This window comes from Elaeis guineensis, chromosome 2 (assembly GCF_000442705.2).
Source record: "Elaeis guineensis isolate ETL-2024a chromosome 2, EG11, whole genome shotgun sequence".
Classification (NCBI taxonomy): domain Eukaryota; kingdom Viridiplantae; phylum Streptophyta; class Magnoliopsida; order Arecales; family Arecaceae; genus Elaeis; species Elaeis guineensis.
This window is the reverse complement of record NC_025994.2, coordinates 67,738,294-67,749,325: the sequence shown is the minus strand read 5'-3', so window position 1 is coordinate 67,749,325 and position 11,032 is coordinate 67,738,294.

Genomic DNA, 11,032 nt, shown 5'->3' with positions numbered 1-11,032 from the left:
TCTCCCTCTCTTCTCTCTTCTAACTCCAACGCCCAAGGAGTTTGGGCATCCCCATCTTCCATGCCCAAAAAGATTTTGGGTATTCCCTTGCTTGCTAATTTTCAGACATTGATTGCTTCATAATCAAGAGAAGAAGAGCAAGAGAAAAAAAGATCAAAGAGTTGATCGCGATCTAGGCTTCGCTCAAATTCGCAGGAAGATTGTTTTTAGAGAAGAAAAATCAACATCAAAGAGGGCTATTCCAAGCTGATTCTAAGTGGATATCTATAGAGGTTGGACACTTGCGCTACTAAGAGAGAACCTACTCTCTTTTAGATCCAGATTTGAAAAAAAAATTATGAAATAGGTATGTGATCCAATCACATATTTAATTTTAGCATAAAATTCAGTATGTGTTCAATTTCAGCATATGAAGTAGATCCTTGTGTTCTATGTTTAATGCATGCACGATTTAGATTAAAAAAAGTTTTAATCTTCTATACCACTACGTTGATTAGAAAAAAAAAATTTAAAACATACATACATACCCCGACACCAAATTTCAATAATGGTATCAAAGCCATGGATTTCATATGCATGAAATTGACATACATATTTTGAAAAGAGTTTTAAAATCTATTTTTTCTTGATACATGAGATGTATAGATGATTGCTTTGAATCTGAAATTTATTTTAGATTTAATTTTCAGATCATATAGTTGATATATGTTAGTATGCATAGATCTGAATTTTGTTCTAGAATGATTTCTAGTTCATATTTATGTGATATATAGATGCATGCATAAATTTGAAAAATTAATTTTGACCTGATTTATGATTGTATATATGAGATTTATGATTGCATGGCGTGTAATTATTTCTTCAAATAATATTTTTATAAATTAAAAATTTAACATAATATAAAAGACATCATAGATAATATTAAATATTTTAAATAAAAATATTAACCCCGGTGCCCCATCCTCCTCCTCTAGCGGTCATGAACGATGGCCGCTGCCCCACCTCGGCACCCCCTCCTCCTCCGATGGTGATCGAGAGGACAGATCCGATGGCTATCGCAAGTCGACCGCGAACGACAGTCACTGCCGCACCCAGGCACCTCCTCCTCCTCCTACGACGATTACGAATGACGACCACTGCTGCACCCTGACACCCCCTCCTCCTATGGCAGCTCCTATGGCGGCCACGAACGATGGCCACTGCCCCATCCTGATGCCTCCTCCTCCGATGATGGCTACGAGGATGGATCCAATGCCTACTCTAGTGAGTCAGCCGCTACTCCACTCTGATGTACCATCCTCTTCTGATGGCGGTCATGAATGACGTTTTTGTGCGTCCCAATCATTCGAAAGCTTTCGTGCATCTGCGAGTTTTGCAACGGAGATGAATACGAGATTCCGAATATTTTCATGCATTTTTATCATCGACCTCTTTCCGTGGATCTCTCGTGCGGTTTTCACTCGATATGGTGTAAAATCTCTTATCTATGTGTCAAATGAAGATAATGCAGAAGCTTTATTTTAATGTGTGTGCATGCATGGTCATCAAGCAAACTTTGTAATTTTTTTCCTGGTAAGCATACTTTTCTTTTTGAAACCTCTCCCCAATGATCTAAAATGATAAAATGAAGCAACCACAGTAAACTAACGGATGGACCCATCGCTGCACAGGGTAGAAATTTTTGTCGTGATCCACCATAATTCATGATTGGAAAGGTCTCAAGTAAAAGACAACTTGAAGGAGTGAATAATGTCTTTAAACTTCAGATCATCATCATTAAATAAGAAATTTGAATAATAGCTCAATTATTAAATTAATATGCAAGTGGGATGGAGGAAATTAAAATTAAAATAAAAATAAAAATAGTTACAAATGCTATTCCAACCTTCCCCGTCCCAGCTTAGATCATGTGTATCTGCACACCCGTCCAGCCGTGGGTGCCTACAAAAATCTCGATAAGTACATTTTTTGGGCATGTGGGACTCGCAGAAGGAAGAACCTATCTAGGTATACTTGTTCGGAGGTAGACAGCGAGAGTGCGTAGCTGGGCAAAGAGGGAGGAGTAGCGGGTGACGTCCTTGTCGAAGGTCCAGAGGATGCCAGTGGCACATGGCTCGATGGTGCAACTATGGAGGATCTTTATCATCTCCACATCCGATATACGGCCTGTTATTTCCTCCGCCGCCGCTTCGAATCTGAAGCGTGAAGTGCATTGAGTTGAGCTCCTCCCCCATCCTCGCCCTCACCCAGACTCGCTGCCCCCGCTCCATCATCTTCGGCATCTTCTCCTCTGCCGTCTCCCACCCGTCCTTCGCCCCCTTCGACCCGATAGCCCACACCTTCCCCGGCCCCTCCCTCTCCTTCCCCATCCCACGATCATCGTTCATTCCTCATCCAACGGCCTCGATGACCTGCAACGTCAGCGCCAAGATCAAACGCCTCGACAATCGGGACCCCCGCTTCCTTCGCTACGCTTCCCCCCACCCCGCCCTCGCTGACCACACCCCGATCCTCTCCGCCCCAAAGACCCGCGTCACCACCCTCCACAACAGCCTTCGCGTTGTCCACTTGTCCGCTGGTTTTTCTCCCTCGTTGGGTTTTTTGGGGTTTTTTTTTTTTTTCCTGAGAACACAAGGCAGCCTCTAATTTATTTTTTAAAAAAAATATGATGAACGAAGACGGACCAACATAATTATTTTATTTATATATATATAATAAATATAATTTATAATTTATATTTAAAATATATGATTTTATGTTATAATCTGAATTTTTGTTTAGATTTAAATTATATATATATATATATATATATATATATATATATATATATATATATATGAGATATATGTTTATACGGTAAATCTGAAAATTAATTTTATGATTTAAAATTTATTTTTTATATAAAAATTTAGATCTGAAATTTAATTTTAGAATCTAAAATTTGTATTTGTATATAAAAATTTTGATTATAAAAAATTAAAAATTAAATTATATAATTAAATTATATTTAAGATTTTTGATTTGATCATAATGTGTCTAATTCGATTAAGTAATTGCTCAATCCAAATTAAATATTGATTAGAATTAGATCAATTAAGTTATAAAATCATGCAATTGTTGTTGATCAAATTGATTAAATTCATATGTAGAATCGATTAACTTAAGGATCTAATTCAGCTCGATGGCTTGAGTCTGATTCGCTTAAGTTAATTTATTTAGACCAACTGACTTATTGGTGTCTAAGATAAGTAATTAAGAGGTGGTTATTTAATTAGTTCCGTTCGCTGATCTGATCAATTTATTGATGTCTAAAGAAAGCAACAGGGAGACTCCCACCGATCTTCACTTATCTGACCAATTTGAAAGATTTAGTCTTGAATAAGGTTGCTTGGTGGTTTGGTTTAGTTCATGTCAATTAGATCGGTCATATGATGACTGATTAGATGAGATCTAAACCTAAACCTCCCTATAAATATTAAGTCCACAGGTCTTCCACCATTATAAATATGCGGACGTATTACTGGTGTTGATTGTTCTCGATTGGTTACAGTGGTTCAGTTGCATTGAGAATATGCAACTACTCTATTAGCAAAGAGTTGCTCCAGGGTAAGGATGGGGTTGGACCCAATAACTGTTAGGTGAGGGTTCCAATGACGGTCTTGCACCTGCTTATGAATTGTAGGTTGGGCTTAACTAAGGAGTGTGGCCAATAACTGTTAGATGAGCCAACATAACTTAGAGACCAAGTCACTGCAACATGCTTAGAGAAGCATCTGGACAAAGAGTTGTCCATGTATCAGTATGCATATTACCAATAACTGTTGGGTGAGGTACATGACATCGGTGGGATCGCCGCACCCAGTAGAAATCTAGTTATCACATTGGGCTTTCCATTTTCCACCTGGAGAGTGGAAGGATCTGAAAAATTAGTGAGACTTATTGTTTACTTCTTAAAGTCGCTAGAGCAAATATAAATTTAAAGTACAAAAGTTTAACTTGAATCTCTACTCTTGCAGTTAAACAATGTCAGTTTCAAATCCTCTAGCGCACATCCTTGAATCCAATCGTTTGACCGGTATAAACTATAAAGACTGGCTAAGAAATCTCAGGATTATCCTGACTTCTAAAAATTAGATCATATACTCAATCAGAAACCCTTAGTATTACCAAACCGTCCTACTGCTGAGCAAAGAATAGCTTATCAAAAGTGGACGGATGAAAACAGTCGGGTCAAGTGCTATGTGCTGGCATCCATGTCAAATGAGTTGTAAAGCCAGCATGAGCATATACCCACTGTCAGAGCTATGATAACTCACCTACAAGAGTTGTATAGTGAGCAGAGCCATACAGCGTGCTTTGAAGTGTCTAAGAGATTTTTTAATTTGAAGATGCATGAAGGATAGTTTATCCATGAGCATTATATGATAGTGATCAAGAACATTGAGGAGCTTAGGATGCTCGAGCTTGATATGGAAAAGAAGTTGTAGATAAATTTGATCATTCAATCCCTTACGAGTTCATATAGTCAATTTATAATAAACTTTCATATGAATAAACTTGATTGCACTTTATCCAAACTGGTCAACATGTTGGTCACTACTGAGAGAATTTTGAAGAGTTCAAGGGGCACTGTTCTCACTGTGGAGCAGACTTCTTCCAATAGAAAGTCTAGTTGAAAGAAGAAAACTAAATCCACTAAGAAGCAGAAGAAAGAGAGCAAGCCAAAGAAGGACATTCGAAGAAGACTGAAGCAAAGAAAAAGTGTTTCCACTGTGATGCTGAAGGCCACTGGAGGAGGAATTATCCACTGTACTTGAAGAGCCTAAAGATAAAAAAAGATGATAAACCTTCAAAAGGTATGCTTGTAATTGAGTCTAACCTTATGATTTCTTCTACTTCTAGTTGGATATTGGACTCTAGTTCGAGTGCTCATATATGTACTTCAATGCAGGATCTAATAAGAAGTAGGAGGTTAAAAAAATGTGACATAATTCTTTGGATTGGCAATGGAGCAAAGTTGCTGCAAAAGTCATAGGCACTTATTCTCTTTGATTACTGTCAGGATTTAGATTAGATTTGAAAGACTATTATTTTGTTCCTGTAGCTAGTCAAAAATTTAATTTTTGTATTTATGCTAGCACAGGATGGTTTTGATTTTAATTTCAATAAAAATTTTTATTTTATTTATTTATGAAATAAATTTATCGCATATGGTCTTTTAATTGATAGTCTTTATCACTTGCATGTTAATATAAATATGAATTTAAATGAGCAAATAGTCAGTGCTATAAGCCAAAAGAGATTCAAAGATAAAATTAATCAAAAGTACTTGTGGCATCATAAACTAGGCCATATTGGAAAAGACATGATAAACAAACTGAAAAAGGATAGGATCCTTGATCCTTTTGATACAGAATCATATCCAACTTGTGAATCTTGTCTTCAAGAAAAAATGACTAAGTTATCCTTTGTAAGATATAGGAAAAGAGCCACCGAGTTACTTATCCTGGTACACACCGACATGTGTGGGCCATTTGATGTGCAGGTCAGGGATGGTTATAGCTACTTCATCATCTTTATCGATGATCTACCATAATACGGATATGTGTATCTGATGAAACTAAGTCTGAAGCCTTTGAAAAGTTCAAAAAATTCAAAAATAAAGTAGAAAACCAAACAAGCAAACCCATTCACCTCTTCGATCTGATCGAAGAGGTGAATACCTTAATCAAAATTTTTTGAGATATCTTAAGGATAACGGTATAGTCTCTCAATAGACTCTTCCTGAAACACCTCAGCTCAATGGGATATCCGAAAGAAGGAATAGGACCCTATTAGATATGGTCAGATCCATAATGAGCTTCATCGATTTATCCTTATATCTTTGAGGATATGTCTTGTTAATTGTAATTCATTTATTGAATAGGATTCTGTCAAAATCTGTTCCTATCATACCATATGAGATATGGTATGGTAAGAAGTCGAGTCTAGGTTATCTTAAGACTTGAAGATGTCCAATCCATGTCCAGAGATAGATGGCTGATAAATGAGAGGATAGATCTGTAATAGCTCATTTTATAGGATATCCAAAAAATCAATGTGATACTATATATACTTTTCATAAGATCACAATATGATTGTGAGTCGGAACATCATATTCCTAAAAAAATAGTTTATCCAGGATGGTGGTAGTGGAAGGTTAGTTAAGCTTGAAGAGAAAGTCTCTGAAGAGTAAAGAACTATAGATCCTCAGGAATCCATTATTCATGAGTCAGTAGTTGATGTTCCTCCACTATCTCATAGATCTAGTAGGATATCCCGACCTCTTGAAAAGTACATAGGTACGCTTACGGAGGAAGTAAAGAAAATATTCCTTATGGGAGATAAAGGTCATGACGATGATCCTAATACTTTTGACGAGGCAATGTCTAACATCGATTCTGAAAAATAATTAGATGCAATGAAGTCAGAGATTGACTCGATGCACTCGAACTAAATATGAACTTTAGTGGATCTATCCGAGGGTATAGTACCCATTGGATGTAAATAGATCTATAAAAAGAAAATAGATGTCGATAGTAAGGTAGAGACCTATAAAGCTAGACTCATGACAAAAAATTATAGTCAGCGTGAAGATATTGACTATTAAAAAATCTTCTCGTCCGTAGTCATGCTGAAATCCATCTACACTCTGCTTGCTATTGCACCTTATTATGATTATGAAATCTGGCAGATGGATATGAAAACTGCTTTTTTGAATAGATATCTTGAGAAAAATATCTATATGGAGCAGTCTTTGGGTTTCACATCTGGTGATGGTGATCACTGAGTCAGCAAGCTGCAAAGATCCATATATGGATTAAAGCAAGCTTCTCGGAGTTGGAATCTTCATTTTGATAAAACAATCAAATTGTTTGATTTCATCAAAAATGAAGAAGAACCTTATGTATACAAGAGGGTCAGTGGGAGCACAATAATATTTCTCGTATTGTATGTAGATGATATTCTCCTCATTGGGAATGATATTTTCATGCTAATCTCGATCAAATGATAGTTATCTAAGGAATTCTTTATGAAAGACCTAAGGAAAGCATCCTATATTCTTAGAATAAAGATCTATAAGGATAGATCTAAAAGAATACTAGGCCTATCACAAAAGCTATACATAAAAAAAATGCTGAAGAGGTTCAGCAAAGAAAATGCTAAAAGAGGACTTCTACCTCTTGGGTATAGGAGTATGTCATGCTATGTACTCGATCTGATATAGCCATTGCTGTGAGTGTCACGAGCAGATATGAGTCAAATCCAAGCTAGGAGTGCTGGATTGTTGTGAATACATTCTTAAGTACTTGAGAAGCACTAAGAATTTGTTCCTAGTCTTTGGAGAATGGATAAAGTTAGGAGTGGGAGGATACATGGATGTTGATGATAGAATGTCTATATTATGGTGTATTCTTATGCAACATTGGTTCGATATGTTAGAAAGGTTCCAAACAATCGATTAATAGAAGCTGAGTATCCAATAGATGTGTAGGATGAAATCTGACTTTAATATTAGTTGCAGAACTGAATGTCATACCATTAAATGCTATGACAATATACTGCAAAGACATGGCGCCATAGCCTTTGCTAAGGAGCTTAGGTCTCACCAAAAATTCAAGTACATAGAGCAGTGGTATATGCGACTACCTCGAAAAAAAATATATCAAAGTACGAAAAATAGACTCTACGGATAATATGGCAGACCCACTGACAAAGTAATGAGCCAGCCAAGGATGGAAGTCCACCTTGAGAAGATGAGACTTAGATTAGTGGCCAATTGACTTTAGTCTAAGTGAAAGATTGTTAGATATATGTCCTAAAAGCTAATATGACTAACATATTATAATAAATCTAAGATACAATTTTGTACTTAATTCATTAATTAGATCAATAAATGATAAGTTTGATTTTCATTCAAGTATAATATGTTAGGTGGATGTCTGGCCAGGACACCACCTCCCAAGATCCTTTCAGTACCACGCGATGCAGCAGGAAGAAAGAAGAAACAAAACAAAAAAGAAAAAACAATCAAAATACGTGGATCAGCCATAAAAGGGCTCGCCTCCACGGGGCATGCAAACTTCACTATGAAAAAGAAAATTTTACAAGAGGAGACCTCACCCTCAACCCTTGTACACCCAATTCTCTCTCACTAGAAGTTCCCCTCACAAAAGCTCTCTCTCTCTTGGAAGACCCCCTGAACCCCTTAAGTGCCTGGCGACCGCTGTCCAGGAGCCTCCTGCTCCTTCTCTCTCAGTGCTTTCGCCTCTCTCTCTCCTCTGGGTTCTTGTACGGTGCAAAAAACCAACCACACATCCTCTCTGTTATCGATCAGCCCTATTTAAAGGGCTTAAAACTTGATTAGAGATGGATTAGAAGTCCTAAACAAAGCCAGATAACCCCTGGACCGTCGGATCAAGACCGGGAGCCACCCACGCCCTCAAATCACGCTCCGATCCACAGAATAGTGCCATGGACAGCAAAAAATGCATAGGAAATGCCCACGCGGTCCACAGGCCCAGCCGTGGACCACTCGGTCCACGGTAGACCGGTGCAAAGGGCCAGCAGGCCGCTGGGCCTGGGCCGGCCCGTCCACGCGGGCCTGGGTGCGGGTTGACCGTGCGCCCGCCTGGGCCGCATGCCCGGCTGGGCCGCCCGCCCGCGTGGGTCGCGCGTCCCATGCGCCGCCGCCTACGGTCGTAACTCTGCCGCCCGCCACCAGTCGCCGGTGGTCCTCCGTCACCTCAAATCTCGTGCCGACTTCAAAAGCTCGTATCTCCTTCATCCGAGCTCCGTTTCAGATGATCTTGGTCTCGTTGGACTTCATTTTTTGCGGCGAACCTCACTGTAGACTCAATGTGAGTTGAATCTTGAGGTATCAAATCCTAACAATCTCCACCTCGACTCGATATTCGGCCTCCTCCAAACTCCAAGAGCTTCTGGATCTCCTCACCCCCATACCCTGGGGCAATAGCCTGCTGATCATGGATGGACAAACATGGGAGTCGAGCCAGGCTACTCGATTCCATCTCCATCGTATGCTGTGCTCCTCCTGACCTGAGACCTGCTCGGGACATCATCCTGCGGCAATAGGAATCTTACCTTGCGACGTCGCCTCTCGTCCTTCCGAGTCTCCTGTCTCGTGCTCGATCCGCCTCCTGGAGCTCCACCTCGCTCTGGGCTCCACCTGGCTCCCGAAGCTCCACCTCACACTGGACTCCCTGTCAGGTAATAATGTCCTCTGCTTCTCTTCTTCCCCTCCAGCATAATCCTATTGCTGCGTAACACCTTCAGGATTCCTCCACCAGCTACCGTCCTGTAGCCTCTTGAATCCAGTCTGCTAAGTGAGATAAGATTCCACCTGAAATCGGGTAAGTATCGAACCTCCCCCAATCTCTTCACTGCACCGTCATGTGTCCTCCAGCTGACCATCCCAATGCCTCTGATCGCACAGCTCAATTCATCCGGCAGATATACAGTGCCCTCACTATTCTCCAGAGAGTCAAACTACTCCTCTCTGCAACATACATGATAGGAGCATGCAGAATCTAATATCCACTGCTAGAAAGAAGTAGATACCTCGTCAGATATCTCCAGGATATCTCCATCTAAATCGCTGCCGGCCGTCGCTACAGCAGCCACCGTCCGATTTTTCAGTTGAGGGTAATCTCTGGCTAGATACCCTAACTCCTCACACCGGTAACACCTGATTTTGCTCAAGTCTCTCCTGGACTTGGACCGCCCTCGTTGCGATCTCCTGTCACTTCATCTACCACATCCTGCTCCTCCAGAAGCCACCAAAGCTGAGCTACCGCCACCTGAGCTCGAAGCTGGGTTCTCCCTCCTGAGAACCATGTTCTGGAGTATTGCTGCGATGACCTCATCCATCTTGATAGTGCTCTTCCCCACTAGAAGAGCAGTCACCAAGGACTCGTACGAAGGAGGAAGCGATGCTAGCAAAACCTGCACCTTGGTCTTCTCCTCAACATTCTCACCAATGCTGAGGAGGTCGGTGAGGATCTTCTGGAAGTGGCTCAAATTCTCCTGCACGCTCTGTCCCTCAGTCATCCGCAGTTGGTAAAACTGCCTCCAGAGGAAAAGAGTGTTAGTGAGAGACTTCGCCATGTACAACTCCTCGAGCTTCGACCACAGCACCATCGGAGAAGTCTCGCTCAGCACATGGATCACCACCTCATCCGTCAGATACATGCGGATGGTACTCACCGCCTGTATCTGTAGCCGTTTCCAATCCCGCACCTCCATGGTGGTCGGCTTCTTATCGCATAAGAGAGCATCGATCAACTCCTATTGGATGAGCACGTCCTTCACCCTTGCCTGCCACAAGGAGAAATTACTCTTACCATCGAACTTGTTGATCTCCATCTTGATTGTTCCTGTCTTCTCCATCTTCAGTCTTGCTCACCACCACTGCAATCTGCATCCTTGTACCGCCTTGCTCTGATACCACTTGTTGGGTGGATGTCTGGCCAGGATACCACCTCTCAAGATCCTTTCAGTACCATGCGATGCAGCAGGAAGAATTAAGAAACAAAACAAAAAAGAAAAAACAATCAAAATACGTGGATCAGCCACAAAAGGCTCGCCTCCATGGGGCATGCAAACTTCACTATGAAAAAGAAAATTTTACAAGAGGAGACCTCACCCTCAACCCTTGTACACCCAATTCTTCTCTCACTAGAAGTTCCCCTCACAAAAGCTCTCTCTCTCTTGGAAGACCCACTGAACCCCTGAAGTGCCTGGCGACCGCTGTCCAGGAGCCTCCTACTCCTTCTCTCTCAGCACTTTCGCCTCTCTCTCCTCTGGGTTCTCATACGGTGCAAAAAACCAACCACACATCCTCTCTGTTACCGATCAGCCCTATTTAAAGGGCTTAAAACTTGATTAGAGATAGATTAGGAGTCCTAAACAAAGCCAGATAACCCCTGGACCGTCGGATCAAGACCGGAGCACCACGTCTTCAGATCGCACT